Below are 25,528 nucleotides of genomic sequence, written 5' to 3' on the forward strand. Positions count from 1 at the left end.
AAGCATGGTTTAATGTTAACAAACCAAAAAAGTGACAAACACTTTCAATAAGCTCCCATAGTACAACTTCACCATTGCTAGGTGGGAAATGTCAATAAACCGTAGCCAAATGTGCTGCATCATAAATGCCTCAACGACAAACCTACACCTTTCCCCCAGCACCTATCAAAAAGTGTACATTTTTAAATGATTTATTAGGACAAAATACAATTGTTCATCTTAACAGTATTGGTATGATATTCTAGCTTGTATGTGACATTTAAAAAATATTGATAGTTTGTCACAAGGCTATTCTGCATTCAGATGCAAAGCCATTTTTTTTTCAACAAAAAGATTTCAAGTGTATCAATTTAAAAAAATATATCAATGTCCTGAATAAGGTGCATGTTTACAACTGTTCCACAATAGAAAGTGACATAATTACAGATAAGAAAAGCACGGGTACATATCTTAGCTTTTGAAATAAAAATAACTTTTCACACACAGGTAACTCAAAAATCACATTGCCTCACTTTGAGCTATACATTTAAAAAAAATATATTGTTTCGTGCTAAGAGGGGTAAGTAGGCCTGCTCTCTGCCTGGCCTTATCTTAGGTTTGTCATTACCTTCACTCCCAGGTTAAACACAGAGTATGTCTTTTTGGGAAGGGCAATTAGACTTTAGAATTGTGAGATTAAGGTCAGAAAAGATCAATGGATATTTTGTCCTATTCCCAGATTTCTAATTTGGCCCTTCCCAAAACTACATGCTCAAGCTTTAATAAGGGTTGCCTGCTCAAGTTGAGTAAATGCCAGACATTTCCAAACATCCAAAGTAGCATTACTTCCTCAACAATGTGTCAATTTCAGTGCATACTGGATCATTGTTAAACACAAAAAAAAGAGCCAACCCCAGTGACAAACCAAACTTACTTGAGCAGGTCACAATTGACTCAAATAAATTAAATGTATTGCCAATAGGAACTAGCCTATAGCTTTTCTAAGTCCATTATCTTCCTGGGCAGAGTACAGACATGTACATTCATTGTGTGGCTCTTCTTCTCCACTACCTTTCTGCTTTTCTTGCTGACGACCTCTGCTGTGGCGGTCCTCGAGCTAGTGGATGCATTGATTCCAGCAAAACATCTGTGAAAACAAAGAGCACACACATTGCTGAAAGATGATTATGTCCCCTGATGTCTTAAATAGTGTCTGAAGTGTGCTGCATTACCTCTGTACATTGTCCCCAGCTCAAATAATGACTTCGCTATGTGTTTACGCTCTGACAAAGGAGCCTTTCAAACTTTTCAACATATATTGATTCAATTAACCTATCAAACCAAGCTGTGACACAAAATGCCTCCGTTTAAAGCCCCCGATGTCATGCAGGTGAAAGAGGACCCAAAAGCGACTTAACAGAAACAGAGTTTATTTAAGTCCAAACAGGGAATAACAGAAATCCTCTTAGTCTGTAGAGGGGAATAACAGGAGAAGCGGCCACAGACTGCAGGTCGCTTCGGGTAGGCGCAGGCCGTAGTTGACAGAGACACCTGCTCACACGCAGCATCTGATGAAGGCAAAAAACACGACAGGACAGGGCGATACACAATCACAGCACGGTGAATTCTAAACAAGGAACCGACAGGACAGGAACGGAACACAAAGGAATAAATAGGGACTCCAATCAGGGGAAAGGATCGGGAACAGGTGTGGGAAGACTAAATGATGATTAGGGGAATAGGAACAGCTGGGAGCAGGAACGGAACGATAGAGAGAAGAGAGAGCGAGAGAGTGAGAGAGGGAGGGGGAGAGAGAGGGATAGAAAGAGGGAAAGAACCTAATAAGACCAGCAGAGGGAAACGAATAGAATGGGGAGCACAGGGACAAGACATGATAATAAATGACAAACATGACACCCGACCCCAAAGGAATTCTCCCAAGGAAGAATTGTGTACCTTTGGATGAACTTTAGGGTGCGTGAAGCCTGCTCTTGGTATTGCAGATTGAAGGTGTAGAATGAAGCTGCTGGCGCTTCCACAAAGTTTGAGTGGACCGTCATCACGACCTCCTTCTCGATGCTTGTCATCCCATTTGGCAGCAGTCGTTATGTCCCCTGAAATCAGATCACTTACATGTTTCACAATTACTTCTGTGAAACTTTGCGATTGTAAGGCCCTGTCTAAAAACAATTACTCACGCAGAAAGTCTTATTGGATACACTACCTTGAACAATCAGTCTTCGTGACTCACTCCTCAGCTCGGCTACCTTAGGTGCTGGGCTAGCGTTGATGGCACTGCGCTGTAAGTCAAATGTTGCTTGCATGAGCTGCGAGAGTTGTCCTCTGTCACCTCCTGTAGGCCCTTCTTTGGAATAAAACTGCTTCGTTTTCTTATGCTTTGCCGCCAAAGGTTCTTCCGTTTCTTCAGTGGGAAAGTCAGGCTGCCATCTTACACAGCCATATTTGTCAGTTGGCCCTCTTGCACTGACTACAGTCAATGAGCCTGAGTGTTTTTCTCTTTCTTAGTCGTACCAGAGGATTATCACCATTATCACCATATGCTCAACGCGTCTTTCCATCTGGTTTAACAGGGATCCATGGCCACTCCCAATTGTAGAGCCATCTTTCATTGTATCAGCAAATATTTTCAGCAACTGTTGTACCATCCTCTTGGCTATTGTACGGCAATCTGCTCTGGTTGGATTAGGTTCAACAACTCTCATTGCACCTACTGTAATTCTCACCATCTCTCTTCGTTCTCCAGGGGTTGGCAGTGTGCCTCTGACGATGGCTGATGCACATTTTGCCCCAAGGGACAGTGAAGTTCTCCGGGCCAGATGTCCAGGTCTACAGTACTGGTCGTATTCATTGTTGACCGGGTTGTGCTGGATGTGGAGGATGACTGAAGGGGAAGGGCTTAATGGCTCAACTATTGATATTTCCTTGATGGCACCAGCTGTGTCACTCATTGTTTGTCCTTGGAAATAAAATAGTTGCTCAACTAAAGTAATACAATTGAAAGTAATACAATTCCAAACATTTCCTTTCAACAGTACAGTACTTTGTAAATCTTTAGCAAAATGTAATACCTTCAAATCTCCATGCATTTAGCAGCTTCTGGCATTGTATTGGTCTGATTTGCTCCTGTACAGTAGGTCTTGAAGTTGAAGGTCTGGCTTTCCCTCTACTCCCACCTCTGATTCAGAGGGTTGGGATAAATGTGGAAGACACATTTCTGTTGAATACATTCAATTGGATAACTGACTAGGTATCCCCCTTTCTCTTGTTCTGGAGGGGTGAAAGTGGTCTCCTCAGGCAAATCTGGTAGCACTAACAATACTGCTTCTCCTATCTCCTCTACTAGCACTGTCATGGCTCTATAGTCTACAGCAAAGGGAAAGAATGATGAAGGATCGTCATTGATTTGCCACATACCTTGTACTCCACTAAGGAGTAATAACCAAGAAGGTCTTCATGCCTAATGCAGATCAAGTTTGAGTCCTGGGCTACTCCTGTTAGGCAGTGAATACCTACATCAACTATCTGCACAGCCTGCTGCCTCTCTAAAACAGAATAAACAGAGGAGTAGCAATGGACCAGGATCAACTTCATCTCACCCATTTGCCATCCATCCTCATCTTTCCCCTTCATAACATACATTCTCTTCCTGTACATTGTGCCTTTGACAGTGATATCATTTGAAACAGCTGTGTTGTCAGATTTGAAGTGAAATACAGCGACTGAATCGTCAATCTTCTTGTTGTAATCACTGGCATAAAAGTCAGTTCAGTTTTCTACCTGAAATAAACTGCCAGCACTTAAATAGACTTGGAACAGTTGGTGTCTCTCTGCTAGAGTCCCACATGCATTCTTAAGGTTGTGCAATTTCCGTGCACACTGCTTGAAGTAAGTATGCATACTTTCGAACCTCAACATCCAGAGTAGAATTTGTGGCCGAACCTAACAATAAGTGTGGTAATGGCAGAGATAATGGTGCTTTGGCTTGAGGGGTTTGTCTGGATAACAGCGTCTGCTAAATTATTTAAATGTATTGGTTCTGGTGGGCCATGGTGGATCGGACCCAACCAAATTGTGTGAGAGTGATCAACCAACCCGACTCTCATTTACATTTGAGTCATTTAGCAAACGCTCTTATCCAGAACAATTTACAGTTAGTGCATCCATTAAGATGAGGCAACCACATATCACAGTCTTAGTAGGTCATAAAAAGCCTTTAAAGATACATGTCTTTTAGCACTCAGCAGTAATGAAGAGTGTTCCGCCAAAACCGCACTCTTTCTGATGTGTATCTCGGCTAATTGTCATGTAGAGATTAAAATTGAAGCCCCGTGATAAAACCTCAAAGGTAAAATAAATGTAGCAAATATGTGGCAAGCTGTGTATCTGTTTCCACTATGCAGGCAAATGTCCAGCATAGTAATGTTGGCCATCATGTATGCACCAACTGTACTGACAGCTGGTATCTGCATTTGAAATAGTAATTTCTTTGTGAAATAACTTGGGTAAAGATAGTTTATTGCAAAATACACTGATACCTTCAAGTTCGATTATTTGAATTGTGAAAAATGTCCATAGTCAATATTATTCAACCCTAATGTGATATATTTTAGTGAAATGTAGAAATGTATTCTGAATACTTGTCCACTTTTTGATACCAGCATTATAAACCAGCAGGCATACAGTATGTGATCAAGACAGTCTATGATGGCTGGCAACGAGCACTCTGCTGGCAGTCTGCCCTCCAAAGTGATAGCGTAGTGCTGCCAGAAAGAACATCCTTTCCATCTGTGCTGCATCCTCCGCAACAAATAGGCCATATGATTTTGCTTGCTCTGGACTTCAGGGAAGTGACATGACATATCCCTAGTTGATGATATTGGTTGCTAACATGACTGACTTTCAGCTCCAAATGCTGCTGTAAAACGCATTGTATTTCTGTAGCCTATCTTGCTTTTTGAAAATGCATCATTGTTTATGGCTGTAATGATAGGCTATATTTGCGCAGCAATTGTGCAAGCATGTTCACATGTGCATGGGGGGGTTGTTGTTAACAAGTGCAGCATTTATTCCTGTTCAAAATATTTTTTCTAAAATGATTTAATCATTAGATTGTGCCACTTTCCCTTCTTCTTGCAATAATTGCTCAAAGAGTAACCAAAGACTGTGGTTGCCAAAAGGTCTGTGCATGGCCCAGGTCGGCAAGCACAGTGAGCATGATTGGCTAATGAAGAGTTCGTGGCTGGTGTTCGAAGCAGGTAACACTGAGGCAAGTGTTAATTTAAAGTTATTGCTCCCTTAGCTCTGCTATCATTGGACGAGTGAGAGTCAAGATTGTATTTCCTATGTTGCATTTCAGAGAGGAATGGGAATGTCCCAAATCACATTGCTATAAATAATGTGGAGTCATAATAACAAGATCATAGCAACACTTTAACGCAAGTGTATGTGTTGGATCAGCTAGGTGTTTCAATCAGTCAATGTGACCTTTGCAAAACAAATAGTTGGATGAGTGATAATGAGGATTTACACCAGCACTGCCACATGCACATTCAGCTGTGAACGCGGTCATCCCTGCCGTTCCCCTTAGCTTGAGACAAATGGAGATATAGAAAGGTGGATGGGCCAAAATGAGACATATTAAACCCTAGAGAAAAAAGTTGAAAAAGAACAATACTGACAGTGACAGATGAAGTGTTGGGGATAGTAATAAGTGCTTGTATATGTGTGACTCACAGCATAGACATCTGCATTTCCCTGGACATTACCTCATAAAATCACAATGGAGCTGTGGAATGCCGGTCAAGGGAGGTAGACAGAAAACAATGCACTCCTCTGGGCAAGAGTGGCATGTCCCTCTGGAGTCTGGAGTAGTTTGTGTCTCAGAGGTTTGTGCGTGTGCTTGTTTTGTGTGTAGGGGGGGTCATGGGTTACAGTGTCCTTGGCCTTTGAGGTCAGGGCCTACAGAGGTTATATATTTGATCTCCGCTACTGCAGGGATACCGTTCTGAAGCATCCTTCCTTATCCACCTCTTAGCAGTGTTCAAGGTAAATTAACACTCCATTCACTTTTATTGTGTGATTGTTACATACATCGAAATCAAATTGCATGATTTATTTGCTATGCTTTTGACAAAGGATTAGTGATGTAATGAATGGTGGAAATGCTGAAGGAGTTTGTCCAGGCGTCCGTCACCAGCCGCGAAGGCGACTCGGTCACTGTGCAGACCAGTGGCAGTCAGTGCCGTTTAAGATGAGGGAGGACTATTTTTTCTTCATGAGCAGGGCCTTATTTCTATTACAGCATATTGGGTGACTCAATTATATTCCATTCACCCAGTTCAATGTAACAGCGATAGTTTTAGGCTACTACATGATACTCAAATGTTCCTATACCCATCATGAGGTTGCTACAACCTAGCCTATGAATGAAAGTTTACAGCGTAGAATGCACACAGGTTGAGAGACACATTTGAGGAAACAGACAGTGGCAGTCAGTACCGCCTTGCACACGCTTGTCTGCATCTAGCTGATATAGGGTGCAATCATTAGTCCAACAGTTGCAAAGGAGAGTTTATTGGACAAATTCAGGTATGTTTATCCCTGTTTTGTTCGGTTTAAGAAACGCCTTTCAACAGAATCAGCGTAGTGAATCACACGTTAACAGAGTTCACTCATAACAGCCACGTTGTATTCCCTCTTTTCCCTTCACCCGTGGACTTAAATGCACAACACATCAGCCGTATGTGACGAGGCGAAAAACCCTTTCCAAGCCAAACCGCCACACACAGCCCACATCGTTGTCACAATATTAGCTAAAGTAACATCATAGTCAGCATAGCTAATAGAACTAACGCGTTAGTAAACCCGCTACAATCATGCAATAACGTTACAGTGTACATTCAGTAAGCAGTTACACCGACGGGCCCTGGTGGCAATAAATGTGAACTACCAAAAGCTTACCTAGACTTGGAAGAGTTCCTGTGTTGTGTTGGAAAGTCATAGCCAGCTAGCTAACATAGAATCCCTCTGTTTGAGCAGGATGTTTCAGTACGCTAAACTACGTAGCTGCATTTGCTAGCTAAGTAAGTAAAAGTGAGGGGAAAAAAGACTCTTTCTCTTGCTTCTCCTTCATTTTGGAAGAAATTAATTTGTTCAAAACTGTTCAACTATTCTTGAGTCCACTACTCACCACATTTTATACACTGCAGTGCTAGCTAGCTGTAGCTTATGCTTTCAGTGATCCTTTGATTGGGTGGACAACATGTCAGTTCATGCTGCAAGAGCTCTGATCGGAGGACGTCCTCTAGCCTGAAGTTGTCGTAATTACTGTGTAAGTCAATGGAAGGGGGTGAGAACCATAAGCCTCCTAGGTTTTGTATTGAAGTCAATGTACCCAGAGGACGGAAGCTAGCTGTCCTCCGGCTACACCATGGTGCTACCCTACAGAGTGCTGTTGAGGCTACTGTAGGCCTTCTTTGCAAAATAGTGTTTTTTAATCAGTTATTTGGTGACATGATTATATTTGGTATAGTTTTATCTAGAAAGTATAACTTTTTGAATGTTTTACAATTTAAATGTGTATGAAAATCACTGAGGATGGTCCACCCATTCCTCCTCTGAGGAGCCTCCACTGGTGCAGACCAAGAATGGGAAGGTCAGTGAAATGGGAAGGTCAGGTGAAACAGATCAGGGCGTGACACTAATATGTGTTTCTATAACATTCTAAGGAAACTAAGGATCCAATCATCCAGGCTAACCCAGCTCTGGAGGCATTTGGTAATGCCAAGACCATTAGAAATGACAACTCCTCAAGATTTGAGAGTTTCTGATAGATTTTCAGATTTATTTAATACAGCATTAATCACCTGAAAATAAACTAACAAACATTTTATGTTTCGGGTAAATTTATCAGGATTAATTTTGACACTCGAGGAAAACTAACTTCTGCGAAAATTGAGACATGTCCAAAGCAAGTGGCTGAAAGAAATCTTGTGTCACTTTTGAGCTGAGGTCTGAGATAGACTACCATATCTTATATCAGATCTTGTCGAACAAGAAACCTGAATTACTGGGTCAGTACCACAATTAGATAACAATGATGCATTGACTACATTCATTTGTGTAGTGTAATAATGTAATATCATGTCTACATTTTGTAACGGTGTTCTTCTATCTCCTCCTCTGACGAAGAGGTAGAATAAGGATCGGACGAAAATGCAGCGTGGTGGTTACTCATGTTCTTTAATGAAAGTGAACGAGACATGAAATAACTTATAATATACAAAACAACCAATGGAACGAGAAAACCTATACAGCCTGTCTGGTGAACAACTACACAGAGACAGGAACAATCACCCACGAAAACACTCACAGAATATGGCTGCCTAAATATGGTTCCCAATCAGAGACCACGATAAATCACCTGACTCTGATTGAGAACCGCCTCAGGCAGCCATAGACTAATTAGTCACCCCTGTCACACCCTGGCCTGACGAAACAAATAAAGAAAACACAAAATACTAAGACCAAGGCGTGACACATTTGTCTTTCTATGTCTCTCTCCCCGCTCTCATGGGAATACAGAGACGCTGCTGGTGACAGCTAATCCATACGACTATTGTCTATTGATGTCTATTGATGACGCTGATGTTGGGAACAGATGTGAGTTACTTTACCATTACTCAGGCCCCTGAATTTAGGTATTACAGTTGTAATTCTTTGGTTTGGGAAACAAAGTGTTGTCTTGCTGAATTTCAAGCCAGCTTGTTATGTTGTCAATCCAAAAGATGGATTTATGTTGCATATGTCAAGTAAACATTGTAGCCTACCCTGTTCTTGATTTTAAATAATAATATCTACGATAGCAGAGCATCATTACATAATGAAATATCGGTGTTGTTTTTTGTTGTTTTTTGACCAATTCTCACTACTAAATTGCTGTGCTTTTCTCAGCTTCCACAGAGTGCTTTTGATTTGCTGGGCTTTACTGTGGAGAAGAAAAACTCAGTGTATAAGCTGACTGGTGCCATCATGCACTATGGCAATATGAGTTTCAAGCAGAAACAGTGTGAGGAGCAGGCAGAGGCTGATGGAACGGAATGTCAGAGCAGGCTCAAAGCCAAAAGCAGAGCATTAGAAAGTTCTGTGAATCCATAGGTAAAGCATTACAACTCACTGATTTTCTTCCCCAGGTGCTGACAAAGCATCATATCTTATGGGCCTGGACTCTGCTGACCTCATAAAGGGACTATGTCACCCACAGGTAAAAGTAGGGAACAAGTGGATCAAAGGGCAAACTGTCCAAGAGGTGAGTGATGGGATAATTCACACGGGGGAGAGTAAAAAGTTGATGATGTGAGATCCTATATAGAGATTAGATGGCATTTTTCCATTCTAACAAACCACTAGCTCGAAGACGCCAGGCTCCCCAGCATTACTCACTCATGCCACCATCATTACGCACACCTCTCTTCCCCCGTCACGCGCATCAGCAATTATTGGACTCACCTGGACTCCTGGTCACCTGGGTCATTACCTCCCCTATATATATCTTTTCCTTGCTTCAACGTCATATGTCGTTGTGTTACCTGTGTGCTGACACTGTTCCTGTCTTGTTCCATGTCTGTTACTTATTAAATATTGACATCCCGTACCCGCTGCTCTACTCCAGCGTCATCTTTACAGTAAATACTACAGTATTCCGTACTACAGTCCGCAAAAACACGACAGTAAATACAACAGTATACTGTCCCCATAGGAGAACCCTGTATAAATGATTGGAGACAGACGCAGGAATTCATAACAGGGGAGTTTAATACTCCACCTAAAATATACAACAATGCCATGAAAAGTCACGGGGATGAAGCCCAAAACAAACACATATACAAAAACACAGGGATGTAACCTCTAATAAATACATGGGACGAGACCCGTAATACACTACATGGGACGAGACCCGTAATACACTACAGGAAGCGAGACCCGTAATACACTACAGGGGGCGAGACCCGTAATACACTACATGGGACGAGACCCGTAATACACTACATGGGACGAGACCCGTAATACACTACATGGGACGAGACCCGTAATACACTACAGGGGGCGAGACCCGTAATACACTACATGGGACGAGACCCGTAATACACTACATGGGACGAGACCCGTAATACACTACAGGGGGCGAGACCCGTAATACACTACATGGGACGAGACCCGTAATACACTACAGGGGGCGAGACCCGTAATACACTACATGGGACGAGACCCGTAATACACTACAGGGACGAGACCCGTAATACACTACAGGGGGCGAGACCCGTAATACACTACAGGGGGCGAGACCCGTAATACACTACATGGGACGAGACCCTTAATACACTACAGGGGGTGAGACCCGTAATACACTACAGGAAGCGAGACCTGTAATAACAAATGCACAACAATACACGGGACGAGACCCGTAATACACTACATGGGACAAGACCCGTAATACACTACATGGGACGAGACCCGTAATACACTACAGGGGCGAGACCCGTAATACACTACAGGGGGCGAGACCCGTAATACACTACATGGGACGAGACCCTTAATACACTACAGGGGTGAGACCCGTAATACACTACAGGAAGCGAGACCCGTAATAACAAATGCACAACAATACACGGGACGAGACCCGTAATACACTACATGGGACAAGACCCGTAATACACTACATGGGACGAGACCCGTAATACACTACAGGGGGCGAGACCCGTAATACACTACAGGGGGCGAGACCCGTAATACACTACATGGGACGAGACCCTTAATACACTACAGGGGGTGAGACCCGTAATACACTACAGGAAGCGAGACCCGTAATAACAAATGCACAACAATACACGGGACGAGACCCGTAATACACTACATGGGACAAGACCCGTAATACACTACATGGGACGAGACCCGTAATACACTACAGGGGGCGAGACCCGTAATACACTACAGGAAGCGAGACCCGTAATACACTACATGGGACGAGACCCGTAATACACTACATGGGACGAGACCCGTAATACACTACAGGGGGCGAGACCCGTAATACACTACAGGGGGCGAGACCCGTAATACACTACATGGGACGAGACCCTTAATACACTACAGGGGGTGAGACCCGTAATACACTACAGGAAGCGAGACCCGTAATAACAAATGCACAACAATACACGGGACGAGACCCATAATAACAAGTGCACAATACATGCAGCACGAAAGCCAAAATAACAAAGCACAGGACAAGACAATGGTGAACAGAGGGCACATATATACAATTACTAATCAGGGGAATTGGAATCAGGTGTTCGTAATGAGACAGTTCAGTGACTCCTAGAGGCCGGTGACGTTGACCTCCGGAACTGGTGCACGGAAGGGCAGCAGTACCGGTGGAATCCGTGACACCTATGGGGACAACCTAAACACCGGTTTGGAACCCATTTTTTCTAAGATTGTAACATGACGTATTTTTTTATTTGGAATATTATTTTATTTAACCTTTATTTAACTCAAGTCAGTTAAGAACAAATTCTTATTTACAATGAAGGCCTGCCAAAAGGCAAAAGCCCTCCTGCAGGGACAGGGGCTGGGAGAATTAAAAAAAAACATTTAATAAAAATATAGGACAAAAAACACATCACAACAAGAGAGACACCACAACACTATATAAAGAGAGACAAAGCATCAACACATGACAACACAGCATGGTAGCAACACAAAATGACAACAACATGATAGCAACACAACATGACAGCAGCCCAATATGGTAGCAGCACAAAATATGGTACAAACATTATTGAGCACAGACAACAACACAAAGGGCAAGAAGGTAGAGACAACAATACAACACGCAAAGCAGCCTCAACTGTCAGTAAGAGTGTCCATGACAGAGTCTTTGAATTAAGAGTTTGAGTGTTAATTGCAGCTCGTTCCAGTCTCTAGCTGCAGTGAACTGAAAAGCGAAGCGACCCAGGAATGTGTGTGCTTCGGGGACCTTTAACAGAATTTGACTGGCAGAACGGGTGTTGTATGTGGAGGATGAGGGCTGCAGTAGGTACCTCAGATAGGGGGGAGTGAGGCCTAAGAAGGTTTTATAAATAAGCATCAACTAGTGGTTCTTGCGAGATGACCAGTTTACAGAGGAGTGTAGAGTGCAGTGATGTGTCCTATAAGGAGCATTGATGGCAAATCTGATGGCCGAATGGTAAGGAACATCTAGCCGGTTGAGTGCACCCTTATGTCTCCGTAATCTAGCATGGGTAGGATGGGTAGGATGGTCATCTGAATCAGGGTTAGTTTGGCAGCTGGGGTGAAAGAGGAGCGATTACAATAGAGGAAACCAAGTCTAGATTTAACTTTAGCCTGCAGCCTTGATAGGTGCTAAGAGAAGGACAGTGTACCATCTAGCCATACTCCCAAGTATTTGTATGAGGTGACTACCTCAAGCTGTAAACCCTCAGAAGTAGTAATCACACCTGTGTGGTGAGGGGCATTCTTCTTACCGAACCACATAACCTTTGTTTTGGAGGTTAATGGTTAAGGTAAAGGACAGAGAAAGCTTGTTGGACACTAAAAAAACTTTGTTGTAGAGCGTTTAACACAAAATCCGGGGAGGGGCTAGCTGAGTATAAGACTGTATAATCTACTTAGAAATGGATGAGAGAGCTTCCTACTGCCTGAGCTATGTTGTTGATGTAAATTGAGAAGAGCGTGGGGCCTAGGATTGAGCCTTGGGGTACTCCCTTGGTGACAGGCAGTGGCTGAGACAGCAGATGTTCTGACTTTATACCAGAGGTGTGGACTAGAGTCACATGACTTGGACTCGAGTCAGACTTGAGTCACAAATATGATGACTTGCAACTCGATACCAAATACTCGTGACGAGCCTTATGACTCGACCCTGACTTGATACCCTCCCCAAGCCCAAATAAAAAAATGATGCTATTAAAAAAGTGAATCAACTCTTCAATTAACGGATTACAGTTTGAATTGGAGAGCAGCCAATCAAATTGTGCCAACTGAAAAAAAGTTGTGCGTGGCTGTGCAGAGGAACGTCGGTGGGTGAATTCAGATGGAGCCCTTGGAAAGATGATACCCAAATTGAATCTTTTCGGATATAAAGACGACGCTGTATCAACAAAAACGGATTGCAACTTACAAGCCATGCGGGAAGAAAATTACAGATGGAGGCGCAACAATTTTCAACTTTGTTTGACATTTGAAGCTGCACAAAGAACGGTAAGTCAGGCTAATATAGCAGGCAGCTATATATTTTATTACTTTAAAGTGTATCATGTAAGCTAACGTAATGTTAAGTCAATGAGCCTCCACACAGTCAGTCAGTGCGAGAACATGATCATTGCACTCAAGATTGAGCTACAACTGGCTAGGCAGTTGGTCCTTCCTGCTTGATGTTACTGCTGTTCCTAAAACCATTGACATACATTAGCCTACTGGAACCACACAGAGAGAGTGTGTGTGTGTTGAGGTTGGGCGATTGTGTACAAGCCTACATCGCCCGATTGCGCCCCATATCGATCCTCGATAGTCGATCACTATTGGGGGGAGGGTCTTTCTCATGGCTACCCATGTATTTCCATGGAAATATAACGTTTATTTGGAAAGTAATAAATATATAGATATTTTTAAAAGCATTCATGATTTGCGTAATGTATTATACTATTACTCTTGTTAAAAATATGAAATGGTATTACATTTGGTGAAGAGCACATTATGGCTTGTTTTGGACTGGAAACTTGACTTGATACTTGACGATCTTGACTTGAGAGTTGACACTGACTTGCCTGTCTTGACTTGGGACTTGACGTGGGACTTGAGTGCTTAGACTTGAGACTTACTTGTGACTTGTAAAACAATGACTTGGTCCCACCTCTGCTTTATACACTGCACTCTTTGAGAGAGGTAGTTAGCAAACCAGACCAAAGACCCCTCAGAGACACCAATGCTCCTTAACCGGCCCACAAGAATGGAATGGTCTAAAAATAGCAGCACAACATTGCTTAGAATCAAGGGCAATGATGACATCATTGAGGACCTTGCAGTGACATATCCATAACCTGAGTGGAAACCAGATTGCATACCAGAGAGAATACTATAGACATTAAGAAAGCCAGTCAGTTGATTATTGACAAGTCTTTCTAACAATTTTGATAAACAGGAGAAAATAGAAATTGGTCTATACCAGTTAGGATCAGCTTGCCCCCCCCCCCTTTAAATAAAGGATGCACCATGGCTGCCTTGCAAGCAATGGGAACCTCCCCAGAGAGGAGAGACATGTTTGAAAGGTCAGAGATAGGCAATGATAGGGGCAGCAACTTTAAAGAAGAAAGGGTCTGAACCATCTGACCCAGATGTTTTTTGGGGGTCAAGTTTAAGGAGCTCCTTTAGCACCTCAGATTCAGTGACTGTCTGCCTTTGTAGCAGGGCAGAGGAAAAGGAGGGAGGAGCATCGCGGCTGGTCGTATTAGAAGGGGTTGGGTATGAGGAAATGTTGGACAGGCAATGAGTCAAATAGGAATCCTGACTTAATGAAGTGGTGATTAAACAGCTCAGCCATGTGCTCCTTGTCAGTAACAACCACATCATCAACATTAAGGGACATGGGCAGCTGTGAAGATGAGGGTTTATTCTCCTGGTCTTTAACCAATTTCCAGAACTTCTTGGGGTCAGACCCACAGAGAGAGAACTGCTCCTAACTTTGGCCTTCCGGATAGTCTGAGTGCACTTATTTCTCATTTGCCTGAACGAGAGCCAGTCAGCCTGAGTATGCGTGTGCCGAGCCTTTCTTCAAATGGAATTCTTGAGGCGGAGTAACTCTGCAAGATCACGGATGAACCAGGGGGTGAACCTGTTTACAATTCAAATTGTCTTTATGGGGGCGTGTTTGTGAACAATACCACTGAAAATATAAAAACAATAAGGTCCAAGCATCTTCGACAGAGCTGATTCTATACCAATTTATAGAGGCAAGATCATGAATGAAGTCTTGATTATTAATGTTTTTTAGAAAGCGCCTATGATAAATCAGGACAGGTCGTTTCACTGAGCAGCCATTACGAACACAGGCTGTAAAACAGTGATCATAAGGTCATTACAGAAAACACCAGACTTATACCTATCAGGATTATTTGTGAGGATAACATCAGGGAGAGTAGCCTTTTCTGGGTGTTTGGAGTCATACCTTGTGGGATTGGTAATAATCTGAGAAAGATTTAGGGAGTCCCATTGCTTTAGGACTTGGTCAGGTGGTTTAAGCATGTCCCAGTTTAGGTCACCTAGCAGGACAAATTCAGACTTAGTGTAAGGGGCCAGGAGAGAGTTTAAGGTGAGTAGGGTACAGGCCGGTTATAACCAGAAAGGTTAACATCAGTGTTCAAAAAATCTTCCTTAACTTGTTGAGGATAGGAGGCAGTATTTTCACTTTGGATGAATTGCGTGCCCATAGTGAACTGCATCCTACTTTGTCCTAGATTGCTAATATATGCATATGAGTATTACTATTGGATAGAAAACACTTTGAAGTTTCTAAAACTGTTTGAATTATGTATGTGAGTATAACAGAACTCATAGGGCAGGCAATCCTCCAAACAAGAAGTGAAATTCTGAATGTGGGTCAACATTGACGTCATCGCCCCTTCCTTTCCCAACAAGATATGGATCGGGTAGCACTTCCTGCGCCTTCCACTAGATGTCCTCATTCAGTAGAATGTGGAATGGAGCGTTTGGTGTGAACTTTGACCGAATGGGAGGGGAAATTGTCATGCGGGTGAATGAGGACCCAAAAGCGACTTGGCGAAAACAGAGTCTTTAATCCAGTAACGTAATTCTACAAACATAAGACATAATTCCACTCGTAATGACGAGAACAGACTGGAGACTCGATCAAGAACTGCAGGTTGCCTCGGGAAGGCACTTGAACCTAGCAGACTCAGACACCTGCTCTCCACGCAGCATCTGAGGGAAACACGACACGACAGGGCGATACACAGACACAGCACGGTGAACAATAGACAAGGATCCGACAGGACAGGAACGGAAAACAAGGGAAGAAATAGGGACTCTAATCAGGGGAAAAGATAAGGAACAGGTGTGGGAAGACTAAATGATTGATTAGGGGAATAGGAACAGCTGGGAGCAGGAACGGAACGATAGAGAGAAGAGAGAGAGGAAGGGAGAGAGAAAAAGGGGAACGAACCTAAAAAGACCAGCAGGGGGAAAATGAACAGAAGGGAAAGCATAATGACAAGACAATCTAAGACAAAACATGACAGTACCCCCACTCACCGAGCGCCTCCTGGCGCACTCGAGGAGGAATCCTGGCGGCAACGGAGGAAATCATCAATGAGTGAACGGTCCAGCACGTCCCGAGACGGAACCCAACTCCTCTCCTCAGGACCGTAACCCTCCCAATCCACTAAGTATTGGTGACCCCGTCCCCGAGAACGCATGTCCATGATCCTACGTACCTTGTAAATAGGTGCGCTCTCGACAAGGACGGGAGGGGGGAGGGAAGACGAACGGGGTGCGAAGAAAGGGCTTGACACAGGAGACATGGAAGACAGGATGGACGCGACGAAGATGTCGCGGAAGAAGCAGTCGCACAGCGACAGGATTGACGACCTGGGAGACACGGAACGGACCAATGAACCGCGGAGTCAACTTACGAGAAGCTGTCGTAAGAGGAAGGTTGCGAGTGGAAAGCCACACTCTCTGGCCGCAACAATACCTAGGACTCTTAATCCTGCGTTTATTGGCGGCTCTCACAGTCTGTGCCCTGTAACGGCAAAGTGCAGACCTCACCCTCCTCCAGGTGCGCTCACAACGTTGGACAAACGCTTGAGCGGAGGGAACGCTGGACTCGGCAAGCTGGGATGAGAACAGAGGAGGCTGGTAACCCAGACTACTCTGAAACGGAGATAACCCGGTAGCAGACGAAGGAAGCGAGTTGTGAGCGTATTCTGCCCAGGGAGCTGTTCTGCCCAAGACGCAGGGTTTCTGAAAGAAAGGCTGCGTAGTATGCGACCAATCGTCTGATTGGCCCTCTCTGCTTGACCGTTAGACTGGGGATGAAACCCGGAAGAGAGACTGACGGACGCACCAATCAAACGACAGAACTCCCTCCAAAACTGTGACGTGAATTGCGGGCCTCTGTCTGAAACGGCGTCTAACGGGAGGCCATGAATTCTGAACACATTCTCGATGATGATTTGTGCCGTCTCCTTAGCGGAAGGAAGTTTAGCGAGGGGAATGAAATGTGCCGCCTTAGAGAACCTATCGACAACCGTAAGAATCACAGTCTTCCCCGCAGACAAAGGCAGACCGGTAATGAAGTCTAGGGCGATGTGAGACCATGGTCGAGAAGGAATGGGGAGCGGTCTGAGACGACCGGCAGGAGGAGAGTTACCCGACTTAGTCTGCGCGCAGTCCGAACAAGCAGCCACGAAACGGCGCGTGTCACGCTCCTGAGTCGGCCACCAAAAGCGCTGGCGAATAGACGCAAGAGTGCCTCGAACACCGGGATGACCAGCTAACTTGGCAGAGTGAGCCCACTGAAGAACAGCCAGACGAGTGGAAACAGGAACGAAAAGGAGGTTACTAGGACAAGCGCGCGGCGACGCAGTGTGCGTGAGTGCTTGCTTAACCTGTCTTTCAATTCCCCAGACTGTCAACCCGACAACACGCCCATAAGGAAGAATCCCTCGGGATCAGTAGAAGCCACAGAAGAACTAAACAGACGGGATAAGGCATCAGGCTTGGTGTTTTTGTTACCTGGACGGTAAGAAATCACAAACTCGAAACGAGCGAAAAACAACGCCCAACGAGCTTGACGGGCATTAAGTCGTTTGGCAGAACGGATGTACTCAAGGTTCTTATGGTCTGTCCAAACGACAAAAGGAACGGTCGCCCCTCCAACCACTGTCGCCATTCGCCTAGGGCTAAGCGGATGGCGAGCAGTTCGCGGTTACCCACATCATAGTTGCGCTCAGATGGCGACAGGCGATGAGAAAAATAAGCGCAAGGATGAACCTTATCGTCAGACTGGAAGCGCTGGGATAGAATGGCTCCCACGCCTACCTCTGAAGCGTCAACCTCGACAATGAATTGTCTAGTGATGTCAGGAGTAACGAGGATAGGAGCGGACGTAAAACGTTCTTTTAGAAGATCAAAAGCTCCCTGGGCGGAACCGGACCACTTAAAACACGTCTTGACAGAAGTAAGAGCTGTGAGAGGGGCAGCAACTTGACCGAAATTACGAATGAAACGCCGATAGAAATTAGCGAAACCTAAAAAGCGCTGCAACTCGACACGTGACCTTGGAACGGGCCAATCACTGACAGCTTGGACCTTAGCGGAATCCATCTGAATGCCTTCAGCGGAAATAACGGAACCGAGAAAAGTAACGGAGGAGACATGAAAAGAGCACTTCTCAGCCTTCACGTAGAGACAATTCTCTAAAAGGCGCTGTAGAACACGTCGAACGTGCTGAACATGAATCTCGAGTGACGGTGAAAAAATCAGGATATCGTCAAGATAGACAAAAACAAAGATGTTCAGCATGTCTCTCAGAACATCATTAACTAATGCCTGAAAAACAGCTGGCGCATTGGCGAGACCAAACGGCAGAACCCGGTACTCAAAATGCCCTAACGGAGTGTTAAACGCCGTTTTCCACTCGTCCCCCTCTCTGATGCGCACGAGATGGTAAGCGTTACGAAGGTCCAACTTAGTAAAGCACCTGGCTCCCTGCAGAATCTCGAAGGCTGATGACATAAGGGGAAGCGGATAACGATTCTTAACCGTTATGTCATTCAGCCCTCGATATCCACGCAGGGGCGCAGAGTACCGTCCTTTTCTTAACAAAAAGAACCCCGCCCCGGCCGGAGAGGAAGAAGGCACTATGGTACCGGCGTCAAGAGACACAGATAAATAATCCTCGAGAGCCTTACGTTCGGGAGCCGACAGAGAGTATAGTCTACCCCGAGGAGGAGTGGTCCCCGGAAGGAGATCAATACTACAATCATACGACAGGTGAGGAGGAAGGGAGTTGGCTCGGGACCGACTGAAGACCGTGCGCAGATCATGATATTCCTCCGGCACTCCTGTCAAATCGCCAGGTTCCTCCTGAGAAGTGGGGACAGAAGAAATGGGAGGGATGGCAGACATTAAACACTTCACATGACAAGAAACGTTCCAGGATAGGATAGAATTACTAGACCAATTAATAGAAGGATTATGACATACTAGCCAGGGATGACCCAAAACAACAGGTGTAAAAGGTGAACGAAAAATCAAAAAAGAAATAGTCTCACTGTGGTTACCAGATACTGTGAGAGTTAAAGGTAGTGTCTCAAATCTGATACTGGGAAGATGACTACCATCTAAGGCAAACATGGGCGTAGGCTTGTCTAACTGTCTGAAAGGAATGTCATGTCTCCGAGCCCATGCTTCGTCCATGAAACAACCCTCAGCCCCCGAGTCAATCAAGGCACTGCATGTAGCACCCGAACCAGTCCAGCGTAGATGGACCGACATAGTAGTACAGGATCTAGATGAAGAGACCTGAGTAGTAGCGCTCACCAGTAGCCCTCCGCTTACTGATGAGCTCTGGCCCTTTACTGGACATGAATTGACAAAATGTCCATCAAATCCGCAATAGAGGCACAGGCGGTTGGTGATCCTCCGTTCCCTCTCCTTAGTCGAGATGCGAATACCTCCCAGCTGCATGGGCTCAGTCTCTGAGCCAGAGGAGGGAGATGGTTGCGATGCAGAGCAGGGAAACACCGTTGACGCGAGCTCTCTTCCACGAGCTTGGTGACGAAGATCTACTCGTCGTTCTATGCGGATGGCGAGAGCAATCAAAGAGTCCACACTGGAGGGAACCTCCCGAGAGAGAATCTCATCTTTGACCACTGCGTGGAGTCCCTCCAGAAAACGAGCGAGCAGCGCCGGCTCGTTCCAGTCACTAGAGGCAGCAAGAGTGCGAAACTCTATAGAGTAATCCGTTATGGATCGATCACCTTGGCATAGGGAAGCCAGGGCCCTAGAAGCCTCCCTACCAAAAACTGAACGGTCAAAAACCCGAATCATCTCCTCTTTAAAGTTCTGGTAATTGTTTGAACAATCAGCCCTTGCCTCCCAGATAGCTGTGCCCCACTCTCGAGCCCGGCCAGTAAGGAGTGAAATGACGTAAGCAACCCGAGCTCTCTCGCTAGAGTATGTGTTGGGTTGGAGAGAGAACACAATATCACACTGGGTGAGAAAGGAGCGGCACTCCGTGGGCTGCCCGGAGTAGCAAGGTGGGTTATTAACCCTAGGTTCCGGAGGCTCGGCAGGCCAGGAAGTAACAGGTGGCACGAGACGAAGACTCTGGAACTGTCCAGAGAGGTCGGAAACCTGAGCGGACAGGTTCTCCACGGCATGGCGAGCAGCAGACAATTCCTGCTCGTGTCTGCCGAGCATGGCTCCTTGGATCTCGACGGCAGTGTTACGAACGTCTGTAGTCGCTGGGTCCATTCTTTGGTCGGATCCTTCTGTCATGCGGGTGAATGAGGACCCAAAAGCGACTTGGCGAAAACAGAGTCTTTAATCCAGTAACGTAATTCTACAAACATAAGACATAATTCCACTCGTAATGACGAGAACAGACTGGAGACTCGATCAAGAACTGCAGGTTGCCTCGGGAAGGCACTTGAACCTAGCAGACTCAGACACCTGCTCTCCACGCAGCATCTGAGGGAAACACGACACGACAGGGCGATACACAGACACAGCACGGTGAACAATAGACAAGGATCCGACAGGACAGGAACGGAAAACAAGGGAAGAAATAGGGACTCTAATCAGGGGAAAAGATAAGGAACAGGTGTGGGAAGACTAAATGATTGATTAGGGGAATAGGAACAGCTGGGAGCAGGAACGGAACGATAGAGAGAAGAGAGAGAGGAAGGGAGAGAGAAAAAGGGGAACGAACCTAAAAAGACCAGCAGGGGGAAAATGAACAGAAGGGAAAGCATAATGACAAGACAATCTAAGACAAAACATGACAGAAATAGTCACTGTCCCGACAGAATGTAATTTCCTTGTGGCGCCACCGTCGTTCCATTTGGCTGCAGCTGAAAACGTATGATCAGGTTGGAACGTTATTGGATATATATGAAAATAACATCCTGAAGATTGATTCTCTACTTCGTTTGACCAGTTTATTCGACCTGGAATATATATTTTTGAAGTTTTCGTGCGAGTTGTCCTGGACCAGCGTCAGCTTTTGGGCACGTGAGCTGAAAGTGGTAGCAAATGCAGCTAATTGGACACTAGTATTGGACATTATGGAACAAAACAACGATTTATTGTGGAACTAGGACTCCTTGCACTGCATTCTGATGAAAGATCATCAAAGGTAAGGGAATATTTATGATGTAATTTCGTATTTCTGTTGACTCCAACATGGCGGAGAAATACTTTTACGTCTGAGCGCTGTCTCAGATTATTGCATGGTAGGCTTTTTCCGTAACGTTTAAAAAAAAATCTGATACAGCGGTTGCATCAAGAACCCGTGTATCTTTAATTATATGTAGAACATGTATCTTTAGTCAAAGTTTATGATGAGTATTTATGTTATCTGGTGTAGCTTTCTATAATTCCTCCGGATTTTTTGGAGGCATTTCTGAACATGGCGTCAATGTAAACCAAGATTTGTGGATATAAATATGCATATTATCGAACAAAACAGAAATGTATTGTGTAACATGTCATATGAGTGTCATCTGATGAAGATCTTCAAAAGGTTAGTGATTCATTTTATCTCTAATCCTGCTTTTGTGACTATCTTTGGCTAGAAAAAATGGCTGCCTTTTTCCTTTGATTTGGTGGTGGTCTAACATAAATATATGTTGTGTTTTCGTTGTAAAACATTAAAAAAATTGGACATGATGGGTAGATGAACAAGATGTTTATCTTTCATTTGAGGTATTGGACTTGTTAATGTGTGAAAGTTGAATTGCCTGCGCCACCTTCAAAAGCCTCTGGGTTTGGGTGGGGTATTAGTATCTTTAGGATGCCCAAATCCAGTTGAATGCCTCTCTCCACTCCAATGATGATCTGGAAGAGAACATTGCCATTGTAGAGACATAACAATCTAATGCAGGCAAAGGTTGAGGAGCTATGAAGCTGTCTTGAACAGATTGAAAGGGGCCGCAAGCTGGCTGAGCAAGAGCTACTGGATGTCAATGGAGGGTGCACCTGCTGCAAGCTTTGGTAATGTAGAACTACTTATTATGGATTTTCTACTTTAGCTATAGCTGAACATTGTAAAAAAATTATATATATATATATAATTAGACATCTCTTCACCACAGCTCCCATCTTAGTTCATCCAGATCCTTCCCGTCAGTTCGTGGTGGAGGCCGATGCTTCTGATGTCGGAGTGGGGGTGGTCCTGTCCCAGCACTCTGCCCTGGATCTCAAGCTACATCCCTGCTTCTTCTTCTCCTACCGCCTCAATGCCACGGAAAAGAACTACAATGTGGGCAATTGTGAGCTTCTTGTGGTGAAGATGGCGTTGGAGGAATGGAGACAGTAGCTGGAGGGGGTGGAACACCCATTCATCGTGTGGACCGACCATAAGAACCTGGAGTATCTCCGCACCACCAAGCGCTTCAACTCCAAGCAAGCCAGAAGGGCCCTGCTGTTCACACAGTTCAACTTCTCCCTCTCGTACCGGCCAGGATCCAAGAATGTCAAGCCAGATGCACTGTCCCGCCACTAAAGCCCCGTGGTTACCACCCCGGAGCCCGAGACCATCATTTCCACCTCGTGCCTGGTGACAGCACTCAACTGGGGTATAGGGAAACAGATCCGGGAGGCGCAGTGCTCCCAGCTGAACCCTGGGGAGAACCCTGATAATCGGATGTTTGTGCCTGACGATGTCCACTCTGCGGACCTGGAGTGGGCCCATTCCTCCAGGCTTGCCTGCCACCCGGGCTCCCGTCGGACCCTGGCCTTCGTGCAACGCACTTTTGGTGGCATACGATGGTTTCCAGATGTCGCCACGTTTGTCTCCCCCTGCAAGGTCTGTGCTCAGAATAAAACTCCTTGGCAAGCTCCTGCTGCTCTTCTGCAACCACTGCCTGTCCCTCACCATCCCTGGTCCCACATATCCCTGGAGTTCATCACGGGTCTGCCCCTATCTGAGGGCAACACTGCCATCCTGACTGTACAAGGCCGCTCACTTCATTCCTCTCCCCAAACTAGCAGCGGCCAATAAGACGGCCCAGCTCATGGGGCAGCACGTCTTTCGGATCCATGGACTGCCCGTGGACATGGTCTCCGACCAGGGGCCTCAGTTCTTCTCCCGGTTCAGGAAGGCGTTCTGCTTCTCATTGGGTCATCGGCCAGCGTGTGCTCTGGATTCCACCCCCAGTCCAAAGGCCAGTCGGAAAGGGGCAAACAGGATTTTGAGACTACTCTGCGCTGCCTGGTCTCTGCCAACCCCACCTCCTGGAGCCTGCAGCTGGTGTGGGTTGAGTATGCCCGCAACTTCCTTCCCTGCTTTGCCACAGGCCTATCTCCATTTGAGTGTTCCCTGGGGTATCAGCCCCCGCTCTTCCCAGAACAGGAAGAAGAGGTTCCTTCTGCCCAGATGTTAATCCGCCGCTGTTGTCGTACCTGGAGGTCAGCCCTCCTCAAGACCACCTCCAGGTATCGATGACAAGCGGATCGATATTGGACCCCGGCCCCCTGTATCGTCTCGGGTAGAAGGTATGGCTATCCACCAAAGATCTGCCCCTCTGGGTGGATTCCCGCAAACACTCCCCCTGGTTTATTTGCCCAATTCCCATCTCCAAGATTATTAGCTGTTCGTCTTCTGTTGCCCTGTACCCTTCGTATACACCCCGCCTTTCATGTGTCCAGTGTCAAAGCTATGTCTCACAGCCCTTTGTCTACTGTTTCCATATGCACCCACATGTTGAATGCTTGCTGACATTTTTAAGACCTGTGTTCTCTGTTTGTCTGTTGCCAGTTTGTCTCGATTGTCAAGTCAACCAGCGTTTTTGTTCTCAGCTCCTGCTTTTCCCAGTTTCTCCTTTTTTTGCTCTCCTGGTTTTGACGCTTGCCTGTCCTGACCCTGAGACTGCCTGCCAACCTGTATCTTTGCCCCACCTCTGGATTGTTTGACCTCTGCCTACCCTGACCCTGAGTCTGCCTGCCATCCGGTACCATTGCCCCACCTCTGGTTTACTGACCCCTGCCTGCCTACATCCTTTTTGACATTGGCATTGGGATAAGGTTTGAGTTAGCAGGGAACCCGAGAGAGGCCAAGCAGGGGTGGACAGACAGAAAAGCCATGGGGTGTGGGGTGGGCAGGAGGGTTGGGTGAGTGGGCTTAAGTGTTTCAAATGTGAGGTGATGATAGCTAAAATAGAGAGAGAGAGATAAAACAACTCTATTGTTCTCAAAATAGAGCATTAAGCTCAAGAGTCAGGGTGTCAAATTCATGCAATAAACCACCTCAGATAGTTAGGCTTCTCACAATACCATGCAGCATAATTACACTAACAGCTGGTCTGTCACAATAAATCCCTATGCCACTCCGCAACAACAATACTTCTCGATTGTGGCTGTGTTTTATACAATGTTTTTAGAAAAGTGCCATTAAAACAATGTTTGAGTTTTCATGATCTAAAAAATAAGTTGTCAAAGTTTATATAAATTGGAAATAATATACACTGAACAAAAATATTAAAACAAAATGTAAAGTGTTGGTCCCATGTTTCATGAGCTGAAATAAAATGTCCCAGACATTCTCCATACACACAAAAAGCGTATTTCTCTCAAATACTGTGCACAAATGTCACGACTTCCGTCGAAGTCGGTTCCGCTCCTTGTTCAGGCGGCGTTCGGCGGTCGACGTCACCGGTCTTCTAGTCATTGCCGATCCACCTTTCGTTTTCCATTTGTTTTGTCTTGTTTTGCCTCATAACTTGACGTGTATTTAACCCTCTGTCACCCCCCCATGTCTGTGTGTGGAATTGTTTGTTTGAAAGTGCTTGTGCACTCCGACTGGTTTGCGATGGGTTGTTTTGTACCCATATTTTGTTGTTCTGGGTGCCGTTGGTTTTGCTATTAAACTGCTCCGGTTTTTACCCAGTTCTGCTCTCCTGCGTCTGATTTCCCTGCAGCCAGTCACGCACCCCTTACAACAAATTTGTTTACATCCTTGTTAGTGAGTATTTCTCCTTTTCCAAGATAATCCAACCACCTGACAGGTGTGGCATATTAAGAAGCTGATTAAACAGCATGATCATTACACAGGTGCCCCTTGTGCTGGGGACAATAAAAGGCCACCAGAGCTGTTGCCAGAGAAATTAATGTTAATTTCTCTACCATAAGCTGTCTCCAACTAAATCAAATCAAATCAAATCAAATTTTATTTGTCACATACACATGGTTAGCAGATGTTAATGCGAGTGTA

General features: G+C 45.2%; 1 long non-coding RNA gene across 1 annotated transcript; it reads right to left on the minus strand.

Annotated features, from left to right (window-relative positions):
- Positions 1-2,706, minus strand: LOC124040920. The gene is made up of 3 exons (XR_006839822.1): positions 2,204-2,706; positions 1,936-2,093; positions 1-1,126 (listed from the first exon to the last, which is right to left on the minus strand). It is a non-coding gene; the product is annotated as an uncharacterized LOC124040920 (long non-coding RNA).
- Positions 2,707-25,528: the final 22,822 nt, after the last annotated feature.

Source organism: Oncorhynchus gorbuscha, linkage group LG08 (genome assembly GCF_021184085.1).
Source record: "Oncorhynchus gorbuscha isolate QuinsamMale2020 ecotype Even-year linkage group LG08, OgorEven_v1.0, whole genome shotgun sequence".
NCBI classification, from domain to species: domain Eukaryota; kingdom Metazoa; phylum Chordata; class Actinopteri; order Salmoniformes; family Salmonidae; genus Oncorhynchus; species Oncorhynchus gorbuscha.